This window comes from Atractosteus spatula, chromosome 14 (genome assembly GCF_055471065.1).
Source record: "Atractosteus spatula isolate fAtrSpa1 chromosome 14, fAtrSpa1.hap1, whole genome shotgun sequence".
Taxonomy (NCBI): domain Eukaryota; kingdom Metazoa; phylum Chordata; class Actinopteri; order Semionotiformes; family Lepisosteidae; genus Atractosteus; species Atractosteus spatula.
In genome coordinates this window covers 30,387,377-30,401,024 of record NC_142719.1, presented here as the reverse complement: position 1 = coordinate 30,401,024, position 13,648 = coordinate 30,387,377, and the positions used below count along the sequence as shown (strand labels likewise).

At 44.1% G+C, this 13,648-nt stretch overlaps 1 long non-coding RNA gene across 1 annotated transcript; it reads left to right on the top strand.

Annotated features, from left to right (window-relative positions):
• The first annotated feature begins 2,113 nt into the window (after positions 1-2,113).
• On the top strand, positions 2,114-7,749 carry LOC148821058 (uncharacterized). The gene is made up of 2 exons (XR_016094150.1): positions 2,114-2,207; positions 6,049-7,749. It is a non-coding gene; the product is annotated as an uncharacterized LOC148821058 (long non-coding RNA).
• The last annotated feature ends 5,899 nt before the right edge of the window (positions 7,750-13,648 follow it).

Here is a 13,648-nt window from a genome sequence, read left to right as displayed (position 1 = left end):
AAAATGCACAGGATAAGATGTAATGGGTACCAGAATTAGAAATGTCCCAGTGGATGGTATGTACAGTACCTAAAAGACTAAAGTTTTATAGTGGAATCAAAATTGAATCACGCCCTTGCACCATTACTTGAGATACTGTACAGTTATATATTGAAACTCTTCTTGTGTGTTTCTTCAGAGTTGCAAGAAGAATGCTCTTAGTGGTTTAGAAAGTTAAATGATTTAAACAATCATAAAGCAGATGTATTGCTGCAGATGTATTGCTCTAAAATGACTATATATCTCCCACTATTCCTCTCCCACTGTGACCTTCACCAGCATTGTACTGTAAATGGACAAATGGCTGGATGTTTCTCTCTCCTCTTTTAAACATTACTTTTCCTCTTTCATAAAGAAACAATACTCTAAACCCCTGTTACCAGCGTGCAGTCAGGATGAAAATGTGAATATGCTCCAAAAAAAGCTCAAAGAGATTTCTGATGGAAATCTTGTGTGAAGGAAATAAAAAAATGGGAAAGGGCGATATAGGTGCTGCGCTTTTCCGATCTGTGATCACTTTGTCTTCTCCTGGTTTCCAAGAGGTTTGTCGACAAAGAATCCATTTCAACAGGCTGAAAGGAGACTGCACCGTATCCAGACCCAGGGGGTCACCAGGTCATTCGTCTTTACAAGCCTTCAGCCGAACACGTGTGGTCTGTCTGGTTCTCCGGCCATTCTTGTTCCACAGGCCCTGACAGGTCACTTGGGTGCCTGGGGGCTCAGCAAACACACTGCTGTCGTGTTGTTATTCCCAGCATTCCTCTCGGCGAAGCCAGGGTGTGGAGTTGAGCTCTGCTCCCCGGCGTCACAACCAAACCAGAGACCGGGACTCGGAAAGAGAAGCCTGCTTCGTCTGGCCTGTCTGTACACCCCTGCTTGCAGAGGACCCGTTTCCCATCCTCCAGGAGAGCACAAGCTTTTCAGGCACAAGACCTGAGGCCCCCAGGGTCTATTGTTTCTATCGGTTTACTTTGGGTGCAGCTTGAACGCTTAGCAGGCTGGCAGCTCTGCCCTGCTGTACTTCGCAGGGAGGGGTTGTATGCAAATCCCGGACAGGTGTGCCATCAGTTACCGCAGGGCGCTGCTGCCAGCTCGCCGGACGCGCGGGGCAGTATGTGGCGAGAGGGAGTATTTGATGTAACACCATGTTCTTGTCTGGACACTGCGCGTTCCTAGCTGCTGCCCAGCCTCTCAGCGGCGCTGGCCTAAATGCTACAGTATCCCAGTCACCTTACGACCGTGCCCGTACTTGTTCACACAGGGACTTCATTACCTATTTCCTCTCCCTGCTTCTGCTCAGATTACCGATACCTCACCCTGTTTCTAAGACATACTTAGGAAGGGAGTAATTCAGTGCAGGGCTGAGACCAACAGGCCAGAATTTATCCTGCTTTCTTGGCACGAAGCAACGGGTGAGCACTACCCGCTGTGGGTGGGACCCCAGTCCATCACAGGACCTCCCCCCGGCAATGCTGATTTATACAGCTGGGTGGGCTGGAGCAACAGAAGTAAAGCCTCACTCAAGGCTCAACAACAGTTGTCTGCAGCAGGGGCTCGAACCCACAGCCGCCCAGCTGAGGGGTCCAGAGACTTGCCCACTCTGCTGCAGTTCCCCCACGACATATTTGTCTGCATTTAAATGATGTACTAGTCCGGAGTACAATAAGATTTTAATTTGCAATATTTTAATCCATCTCCTGCGGTTGCAAGGAATGATATTGACACACTGGCAATAGTCAGGTGTGCAATGTTTTTACCGGCACTCCAGTAGGTCGATCAAGAAAAAACAGGTTTTCCTGGAAAGAGGGTAGGCTGTATTACAGGAATCCAAGGCTCTGAATGTTTTTACAAGGATAATGTTTTTGCAAGTCTGCTCCTAGGCCAAGAGGTGCTTGACTGATTTATTCATTGGGGTGAATCTGTAACAGAGGCCACTGAGATGAAGTTGGGAAACCATGCTCCTTCTTGCGGGGCTGTTTTTCTTGTGCGCTGAGCAGGTCACGGGGGCGGGACTTCGGAAAATTCTTCCGGTTACCACGCTGAGCCGCCAGTGGGAAAGGCAGCTTTCCTTTTCGAGCTTCCGCTGCCCTGAGCTTCTGACGCCGTCCGTCTCCCCTGCACGGGGAAGAAAGAGGGATTTCATCACTTCACTGTAGCCTGCAGTTCAGGTAAGGTCTTGTTAATGACGCGTGATGAGTAGAGCATGGATCTGTAATGATTTAGGAGGCAAACGAGCCACTGAAGCTTGAGTGGATGTGACCTGAGGAACAGCACAGTGACGGAAGAGCTCTTTGCTCCTCAGGCTAGCGGCCTCCTCAGCCGCCCCGCGTCCGAGACGCACAGAGCTTTCTTTCTGAGAAGCACAGGGTTTAATGCAAAAGGAAATTAGGCACAACCTGCGGTTGTCTAAAGCCACATCTGTTCCAGATTCTCACCTCGCCTCTCTATACACCACAGTCCCAGGTGCTGGAGGGGTTAAAGAGAAGAGGGAAATGTCTAATGAAGATGGAACCCGACAGACAGGGATCCGGCAGATTCCGTCGCTATTACACAACGCAGGCCGTTGAATAAATAGAAACTAGTCGGGCCTGGTGACAGGGAGGAACTTCAAGCTGGCACGATTCACAAGGCAAATGATAAGCAAAGCATTTGTTTTTTATGAATAATAGTAGTTGTTGAAAGCTGCACCCGTACCGTGACCAAGAAATTGATTTTTTTTTTTTACACACGATAAAATTCTCATTTCAAAAAAATAAAAAGCTCCTGATGAAATCTTGTTCCATTACTACGCGACCATGAACATGCTCTTTGCGGCGTCGCCAAAACTCACAGAGAAATCATAGTCGTTGATTTGATTTTAGCTGTACATGGAAACCTGGGGTTTATTTGCACCGGTTAATGCAATACTGTCCATTTCATTGAGCCAGGAGGTGGGAGAAAACCCTTTGCATTTGAAAGGACTCTTGAGAAAGACTTTGTCCTGTGCGATCTATCTGATTGAATCACAAAGACGACCTTGAGGTGCACTTTAATTATTATTATTTTTCATTTCCTTTCGGACTGTAAGATGCATGATAAAGCTATGCCAGCCAGCTGATAAATAACATGAGATTCTTTCCAAAGTTTGCTAGCTATGCAACTTACAGGTTTCTTGATTCTGTCCCAGTAGCAACCAGTTTTGGGCCGGAAGAGCTCCTGGAGAAAATTAACAACCTGAAATTCGCATGACACATTTTGCAAGACTTTGTATTTACTGTGACTGACCTAAGGGGCCTCGTGTTTTACCATGCTTTTCTATCCTGCACCATGACGTTACACTACTGTACTTGATTTCTCTTTGTATTTGTAACAGGACACAACAGTTCAATGCTACAAAGACAGCAGCATCACCACTGTTTTGCAGATGCCGTGAGATCTCAGAAGTTAAGCAGAGTTGGGCCTGTTTAGTCCTGGGATGGGAGATTACTAAGGAAAACCAGATGGGTGCCGGGAGTTTTTTGTCAATCAGGTGGTGCTCTTTCATGAATTCCACTCCAGTGCTCCAGTATAGTAACTGAAGATGCTGTGTTGCAAGAGCTACCATTCTTCAGATGAGACGTTAATCTGAGCTCCTGTCTAGCTGGTCATTGCAACATCCACTGGCACTGTCAATAAGACTAGGATGCCCTGGCTAATTCCAGTCTTGGTTTGTACACTCTGGGCTTCTTAAAGTCTCCTTTAATTCAGATGGTGAAGCAGTTTCTCTCTCCTCCACTGATCTGTGTGTCGTGGGGCTGCAGGAGGACTGAACCCCACTCTGGTCCTGTACAGTTTCTCTCTCCTCCACTGATCTGTGTGCTGTGGGGCCGCAGGAGGACTGAACCCCACTCTGGTCTTGTACAGTTTCTCTCTCCTCCCCTGATCTGTGTGTCGTGGGGCTGCAGGAGGACTGAACCCCACTCTGGTCTTGTACAATTTCTCTCTCCTCCCCTGATCTGTGTGTCGTTCTCTTACCAAAGTAGTTTTTTTCCCCACAAACACCTCAGAAGAACATTGGATGGGGAGAGAGAGGGGCAAACAGTTCCTCAAGCAAGAAATAATCAACTTTCTTGCTCTTAAAAAACATGCAGCAAGTGTATCTTATCAGCAACATATTTCACATAACTGACAGATGAAACCACATAGACATTTTAGTAGTGTACACAGACTATACAGAGTATCCCCCTTAATGTAGACATCTTGTCTCAGAAGCAGAAAGCTTCATTTACAGTAACTTGGGCTACTGAGCTTGAACTTCCATTTCTTAAAATAAAGAATGATGTTTTTCAGGAAACACCTATTAAGCAAGATATTTTTCAGGAGTGATATCAGCCTTCAGCAATTTCACAACACACACAAGTTCCCCCTCTAGTCTAAACTCAATCTGTGGTCCTATTGTACATTCCTTCTCTTTCATCTGGACATTCTTCTGCACTTAAGTGACAGTCTGCTATCCTCTTTTCTGTAAGAACATGATATGCCCGTACAGGGAACTGCTTATCTCTCTTTCTCACTGGGGAAGAAGCCGCAGACCGTACTGTGTAGAAAACTCACTGTTTTTCAAGTGATGGATCATCCCTGCAAGCTGTGAGGAGCCTGTGTTCTGTTATCAGGCTTTAAACTGTCTAAAGTTCAAACTGACAGCCGCGACTGAAATTTCTCTTCTTTCCTTTCTGGTTCAGACAGATTTTGTATATCAGTTCATCTGAAGTGCATTTAAACCTAAGAACAGGAGGCACATCTTTGCACAAAGAGCCATATTGCCAGCAGCCATATCACTCTGCAATTCACAACTGGCAGCCCACTGAAGCCCAGCAGGTGGGAGCCTGGCCAGTACCTGGACTCCTGGGAAAGCTCAGGTTCCTGCTGGAAGAGGTGTCAGTGGGATCAGTAGGGGGGCGCTCACCCTGCTGTCTGTGTGGGTCCTAATGCCCCAGTATAGTGACAGGGACACTATACTATAAAAAGGCACTGTCCTTCAGATGAGATGTAAAACCAAGGTCCTGACTCTCTGTGGTCATTAAAAATTGCAGGGTGTTTTTCGAAAAGAGGGGGGGTGTTACCCCAGCCACCTTGGCCTTTACCAGTCGTGGCCTCCTAATAATCCCCATCTCTGAACTGGCTTCATCACTCTGTTTTCCTCCCCACTGAGAGCTGGTGTGTGGTGAGTGTACTGGTGCACTATCGCCTCATCCAGGTGGGGCTACACATTGGTTTCGGTGGAAGGGATCCCCATTACCTGTAAAGTGCTTTGAGTTTAGTGTCCAGAAAAGAGTTATACTGTATAAGTGTAAAGAATTAAAGAGCTGTGGTAGTTTGGAACAAGCAACCCAGCCATCTTTTCGAAATTGATTCCTTAGCTTCTTTCAAAAAAAGGTATTGGATCAGTTAACTAGAACACAGGCTAGAAAAGCTGAAGGCCTCTTCTTGTTTCTAACTGTTCCTATAATCTTAAAAAGCATTTTTTTTCCCTCCTTCTTGAAAGGAAGTACAGAGCACAGGTATGTTAAACATACAGACATACATAGCAAGGAAAACTGTTTACATTATATATTAACCCCAATACAGTGTTGCGTTGAGCCAGAGCCTATCCTATCAGACAATGGGGACATAACTAGATTTGCATGGAATTCATCAGCACAAACTCACCTTCCTTCTTGTGTCACTTATTAAGTCAGATTAAAGGCCCCGATTTTTTTCTGAGTTGAAGAATTTCACCAGTTCTGTTACTACCTGCAGTAAGAAAAATGCGTTCGCTTGTAAATCTGTGCCTGTTCTTCAAACTGTCTTGAGTAACGGCTTGCTCTCCTCAGGGGGCTGTGGATGATACTATCCATTAGGGGAATATATGTGCTGACCTTTGACTTCTGCTCCTTTCGTGCTGTGGAAGAGGTATCCCAGGGCAGCTGGAGAGCTGGCCTTGTTATTGACCCTAAGGGAGCTGGATTATGCCATAAGCATCTTTACATTTCCCTCCTCTTGTTTGTGCAGGCTGGTGGTTCTTTGGATCAGCATGGATAGTACAGTGTAAGTTTCTGGACAGGGGGCCTCCTCATTCGCAGGAGCTCATTTTTCCATACATTTCTGGGCAAATTTCTGTTTCACTGATGGCGTGTGCCCTGTCAGCTGGGACTGAAGCCTACAGCAGCTGGGATCCTTCCCAGTGGTGTTCCAAATCACCTTCAACACCCCGATTCCTTCACACCCGAACTGGACCGCTGACTGTGAGGGCGTTTGAGCGTCTGACGGCAGTGGGAGACAAGCTGGCCGATGGACACAGGTGTGCTTGTAGATTCTGTGAAGCTGCGCTGAGATGCTGAGGCATGCATGGGGTTATACAGTCACAAGATAAACATGAGTTTATTGCTACTGTCCAGCGGCATTTATGGGTAAAAATGTAGTAGGCATGTGTAATGTACAACGTGTGATTTCCAGATTCATGTGTGACCACACGCATGTATTTCTGTGCTTTAGTGCGTGTTGTCAAGAATGAGATGGAGGGAGAAAATGAGGAGGAGGAAGCTGATGAATAGATTATTTTTTTACCTGTACTGTTTTTGATTCATATTTACAATTTGTTTGGCTGGGACCAAGTCTGGATTATCTTAGTCTCCTGACAGAACAAAAAAAAAAATGACCGTGCGAGTTATAAACCAAAGCACTGTGCAAAATGCACTTGCGTGAACAGACCTTAGCAGCCGGCCCTGTCTGTACAGGCCGGAGAACTGCACCAGTCAGTCACGTGAGCAGTCAGGCTGCGCAACACCTTTCCCTCTGCCTGTTTTTTTTACTCTTTTCTTTAGATATTTCTCCTCGTTGCTTGGCCTGTACTTTTTTTTTGTCTCAAAGAGACATAAACAATTCAGAAAGGACATGTGAAGCACATTTACTCCAGACTGTTTATGGAATTGTTTCCGAACATTATCCAGGTGGTGCTTCCTTTCTCCAGGAGCCGGTTGCCAATGTTCCTTGAGGAGATGTAGAAATACACTGGTTTTCCTAAACAAAAGGCAAAAATAGAACCAAAGAAAATAACTGTACAGAAACACACCTATTGCCAGTAATATATGTTATTTAGCTCAGTGTCAGTGTCTGTGTCAAGAAGTCATTCCTGATTGTTATGAACTATTCGATACCTGAGATTTCTTTCTTCCTCCTCTGTCTTCACTGGGTGATGTGGCTGTCTTTAGAGCAGCTTTTCTACCTGATAGAAATATAACAGTCAGGATGGCTTCCTCTACATCAACACCATACAACACGATACCACTGGACACAGGACTGCATGTGCTATACTGTGCCTTAAAAAAAAAATTTGTATCACATTATTTGAATGGAGCTAAAAAACACTGTTATACAGTATGACTTTCCTAAACACCACACAACACATCATTGCAACTGCATAATCATTGACAACTGATTGTGCAAATGGCATTATGGGCACATGAGTACGCATGACTATTCAAGGCTTATTCATGTTCTAACGAGATGTATTTTCAGCTGAAAGCTAACCGCAGGACTCCGGGCAAAGAGAAGTCAGGTGAAAGTGATGGAAGTCACCAGTGAGGCCTTGAGTGTCATAGTACATGTATACCGGCTTATGTGAAATTGTTTTGTCCTACTGTATATGCATTTACATATCTTGTCACCTCTTGTTGTGTTACAATTAAAACATTGATGATTTTTTATGATAAATTTCACGTGAAGCATTTTTTGAAATTGAGACATTTTTCTCCTCTTTAGGCTACAGCTTCATTACGCTGAAAATGAAGCGTGCATCAACTTCATGCACAAGTAATTTTTTAAAAAACCCACAAACCAATAATGTTTAGCTGAACTTTCAGGGAGGTGCTTCCACGGCGACAGCGTTCATATTAGTGTTGCTATCTTGCGCATTGCATCATTGAACAGATAAAAGTGCTTACACATATCTCCTCTGGGCAGAATCCTGGAGAGCTGCATACTGTACGTGTTGACACAGTTTAATGATGTGAACCCTTCACCCACATCCATTTGTGAAGTGTCAAAAGAGACAAACAACATACGCGCAGCACTTTGCATATACAATGGGAAACACGGAAAACTCCCAGCTCATCTTCCAGGAATTATTTTGATCTGTCACAGGCTGTTTGAAACAAGGTTACAAGATCAACGGTTCTCCTAGGGCAGGATAAAAAGCAAGATTGTATCACAAAACTCCCCTCCGCCTCTGCTGGAACCTCATGAATATGACGAGCAGTGCCTCCTTATGAAGAGACTTCAGTCGTTTTGATAGACTGGACCTATTTCATCTACTTTAAAATAACCATTTCAAACCGGACTTGTCCATGAGTTGTACATCTTTGTTAAGGCTGGCCGATGAGACAATCTAATGGCAAGAATGAGGGTCCAGTGACATAGTCTGACAGGGAATGGTGTGCTCCTGTTTTTCCTTTAGATATCATCTGTAACTTTTTCCCCACCCAAAATCACCATAAATGACTGATTCTCAGGGCAGGACAGATGGTATGTATTATGCAAAACCGTGATAAAACATCAGTTTCTCAGCCTTATAGGTGCATGAAAAGAAAAAAAATAACAGTTACACCACCTCCAAAATTGAAATGTTTAGGTCTGGAAGCCTAGCTGGGGAGATTAACAGGTTGGCTCAACAGAAGGATTTATCTTGTTCCCTGCTGGCAGCAGTAAGTAGGACTGATATGGACCCTGAATCTGTGACAAACTGGAGAAGTTATTCTCAAAGGCCACAGGCTGCAAACTGGGCAAGTTTAATCTTTCTTAAATACACTAAGAAGAAATATATTCATCATGCCCAGCAATTAATGCTATGTTCTCAAAGTATTTTAGTAGGTATTGTGTGTCAAACAGAGTTTAATGGTTATCCAGCATGGAGGAAATTATGTAAGCAGTGAGGATATACAGTGTATGCAGGCATCCACCTAAATATTTGGTCAAAAAAGTGTCATAAGCACAGCGTAGTCAAGCACACTCCCTGTTTGACAGCCCTTCCTTTCAAAAGGCACAGAAACTCCAAGCACCTCTTGCTTTCAAGTATAAATTCACAAGATATGGTGTAAACATGGACTGGTTTTAGGGAAGTGAATTTAAGAAATAAAAGTGCAATGTACAGTATAACAGAATTTGTGGAAATGCATCTGCAAAATTAAGAACTTAATAAATGTATAATCCATTCAAAATTTTTATGACGATGACAACAACTTCTATTCCTCATTTAAACTACCCAATCAGTTAATCTATCCACCAAAGACAGCTTACTGGTGTCCTGTGCTTTTAGGATAGCATTGCTACAACCCTCACCACGAATAAGAAGCTTGCTGATAATGGACAGATGGATTAACATGGCCAGACTTTTAATATTTAATGAAGTGCTTGAAGAATGTCGGGACAAACATCAATATTCCCTCTCCTGTTCAAATAGCTTTAACAACGGGACGTCAGACCTTCTTTTCCCAGAATCCTTTGCGCAGGCACACTGCCATCACCTAGAAAGAAATGGCTGTGAATAAATGATATTGTTATATCACTATGCCATTAGGAATACACAGCACAGCAATAAAATCTTAACAGCAACCTCTACCATCAAGTGCCGGGAAAGAAAATTGCTGAGTCTCCTGTGAACTCTTCTACATTCATAAGTGAAGGAGAACTTAGATGCTGCAAACAAAAAGGCCTTTAATAGACACCCCACAAAAAATGTGATATGCAAAGTCAGTACGTTATCACATAAGACTTTTTTGTGATGTTCTCGTTAACAACCTTTTTTATTTTGCAAAGGCAACTCCTTAAAATATTTCCTGGTTGTTAAAACTACACAGGCTTTTATGTTTTTTTGGCCCCCAAAGCTTGGGTTATCACCTCGTGCATTGCTAACACTTTGAGGTGTTAATTATTTCTGTTTGAAGCGAGTGAGCAGCAGACAAATGGTTCTTTTTACTGTGTGAAATGGAGTCTAGTCGAATGCCTGTTGTTCTCCAGCTCTCATGTTTCTCCTAGCGGTCAGTGACATTGAGGTGGGGAGCATCGCTGTTGTTCAGTGGATGCAGGCCTTGTCACACGCAGAGGAAGGAAAAGGTGTGGAGTGAAGTTTGGCAAGGGTGACTGTTCTATAGATCCTGATAAACGGCCCTGGGATGTTAGCCACCAAACTCTGTCCTCAACGTGACACTCTTATCTTTGTAAATCGGCTCCGCTCATATTTACAGGCTTTTACACTCCAAAATGTTCAAATGTTCATGTTTTATGCTCATGTTAATTAGAAAATCACATTTTCCTCTGGTCTACATAAATTTCAGGTAATTATCAAAAATATGGGAGTGGACAAACAGATGCTTCTCTCTTCCTTATTCGGTTTTGTAATTAACACGCAGATAACGGGTCGCCAGTTTTTACTCTGAAGGTGGCTGTTTGGGTAACATTCAGGGTTGTTTTTTTTCCACAGTAAAAATGATATTTGAATGAGTGGCCTCAATTGATCAAAGATTTAACACTCGGTTCACATTCTGTTTTAGACTAAGGGCAACGGTAAGAAACCCTGCCTGTCTCCAAGTGTTTGTCAAGGTTCCCACTGGAACAAGGATATTGGGAAAACACGGTATGCTCTGGAACATACAGTGCTTTGCCAAAGTATTCACCCCCTCCCCTGCAATGATGTCCCATTTTGCTGAATTTTGAACTACAGTAAATTACCTGCCCTTGGATGAGTGACTTTACTGGTTGCGGCACTCTGTAGGCCTGAAGTCCAAGATCTTGATGGATGATCTGGAATTTGGAGGAGGTGATGAGGTACTGAGCCATAGTGTGCATTGAAATTAAAGGAATTCCCCGAACAAAGCACAGCATGGCAACAGAGGGGAAACAGAGCAGTCAAATCCGGTTTTCTAGAGAGCCTCATGGCCAGTGCTGCCTTGGGGATTAAATGTAGTTTTGCGATGCGTCCTCGCCCCCGAGTTTGGCTTACTGCTGTCACCTGAGCCACAGGGCGGCGAGATGCACAATTGACTACAGCATCAAAAAATCTTTGCAAGCACAGAGTAATACATCATCGGTTACAGATTGTTTAGAACGTTAATTGATTTTGAAATTCCTTTTGCCAGGGGATTTCTTCTGCTGTCTGACATTTAACAAAAATCAGAGGACCCTTGGGTGCTAACTGGGGATAGAAACTGAACCAAGTAGAATTAGAAACTCTAGATGTAGATGCTGGGCCGAAGGAAAATGTCATCGATTCATTATACAATTCTCGTGATCGTTTTCTCTTGATTGATTATCGGGAATATAGGAGGCACCTCCGGTTCTTCACCAGAAAAAAGAAAACACTCCTACTGAGATTGAGCTGTAGATGCGTTCAGTGACTGTGACGGATTGTGTTTAGCGTTGTAGTGGCATTCTCTTTCATTCATGCCCACCGAGTGGCATGTCTAAAGGCCATTTGTCGAACCTGTTACAATAAGTGCTTGTCTTTATTTAGAAAGGCAGTATATTTGCTGAGTGCCAGCCTGGCCCAGCTGCGCTCTTAGAAAGGGAGAGTAGCTGGACAGCAGCAGGTGGGACGACTTCAAAGTAAAACTCGGGAGAGTGAGATAAGTTTAACCCGTGTTTTTTCAGAAATGCCCATGTCTTGAACAGATCTCATAAAATGACACTGGATTATATTTGAGTATTAAAGCTGCTGTAGCCCCCAAGACAAAGGATAGAAATGGAGAAGTCCAGTATGCACTAGAACACCCTGTTCTTTACAAAAGTATTCACCTCCTTCCAATGATGTCACCGTTTGTTGATTTCGTGTATACACATCGTGTTTACTATTTACGTGTTTTAAATGAATTATGGAAGATCAGAACTCGATTGAACGCTCAGCCTCAACACCAGTATACTATGGGTTTTATATTTTACGGGTGAGAGTAGGTTTTGCAACTTCCTCCCCTACCTTGACACCCTGTTTCTTTTTCAGTTGTCATGGATGACACGCCCGATTTATTTCAAATTAAAAAGGAGGCATACTGTAAAACAATGAAACAGTAGCTACTGTAATTCTTCTGTGTAGGGCCTCAGGTTTGATTGGTAGTCATTTTTTTGCATGAATGGGTGGTCTGCCTTTCGACTGGACTTGTCCCCTGCACTGTCTTTGCGCAGCTGCAGGTGAAACAAACAAGGCTTTAAAGAGGAGCCACAGTCCCAGTTACGCAGACAGGCTATTAAATCTCTGTAAGAAATAAATTCATTGACAGTATCACAAATCTTTCCAAATACCAAATCACAAAATCATGAACTTTGTGAAAGTACTGTATACTGTCCGTGTTGTCGAGGGTTTGCGAGAATTGTGATGTGAGGCGGGCCCTTCCTGCTCACTAGTCACTGTAACGACTAATGTGAGGTGATGTACCAGTGAATAAATACACGTTCTACAGCAGACCACAGAAATGTTCCAAAGTGATCTGCATGCAGATTTAACAAGCAAGTTAAGTTCGGCAAAACTGTCTTGAATCTGTTCCGTCTGGATTAAAGAGACTTGTATATTCACAAGCCTACTTGTTTACAATGTGATAAGGCCGCTTCACCTCACCAGAAATTTTGTTGCCTTGTTCTGAATCACAGAATATGGCGCTGAGCAGACCTGGAAATTTAATCCATTTTGTGATGCAAGTTGGAAGTTTTACAAGTAACTATGTACATTTCACTTTGATTGTGGTCTGAAATGCACTCATCCGCGCCGGTTCTTATATTGCTGTTCCCCTTTGAACTGCTGGCGCAAAAACGATTGGCACTGTTGTGTAACTAAATGCGGAAAAGCAGTTAACCTAGAGGGGCAGGGGCTTTCAGGAAGAGTAAGGCTTGCGGGGCAAGCCCAGGGTTTTTTTGTCCTTGGTGTTTCCGTTCCTTGACAAATGAGCCCCGTCTCGCTCTGCTCACACCCTTTGCTGCCCTGCGTTGCAGAGTGACGCGAAGGTGGAGTTTTATGACTTCATCAGGGTCCTTGCTGTTGTCTAGGTGAAGGTCAGCCCAGCAACCTTTCCGCTCGGATCATCGGAGGGGCGGGCCGGGGACGAGCAAGATGTCTGTTCCTGGTGTAAACTGTTGCCATCGTTCATAATCAGTACCAGTTCTTTTCCGAGAACGACACCAGCTGGTTGTGAACTGCCTTCTGGGCAGTGTGGAGCGAGAGGAGGGGGGGGGTGGTGGCCTGTTGCATGGCTCTTTGGCATTCGTCTACAGAAATGATTAACTTTTTAAGTGGGATGAATGGGTGCCCATTACTGGAGCACTGGACCAGAGTGCTCCACAGAGAGTTCAATTTGGGCACGGTTTTGCACGGTTGGCAGGGGCAGCGCCACATTTGTGTGGGAGAGGGGCTGAGGGAGGCCCACAGAGAAAATCAAGGGTCACTCATTTTTACCTTTAATGGGGAGTCCACTTTGTTGCAGGTTTTTCACTTTCCTGGAACAGAGGGGATTTCCCATTTTATGAGTAGAGCTAAAAGATGTGTGCAGTTAATGACAATGTCTTAAAGGGGGACTTTTTCCTAACAATCAGAGAAGGACCTCCCATTCCTAGTGCAAATTACACTCATTTGTAG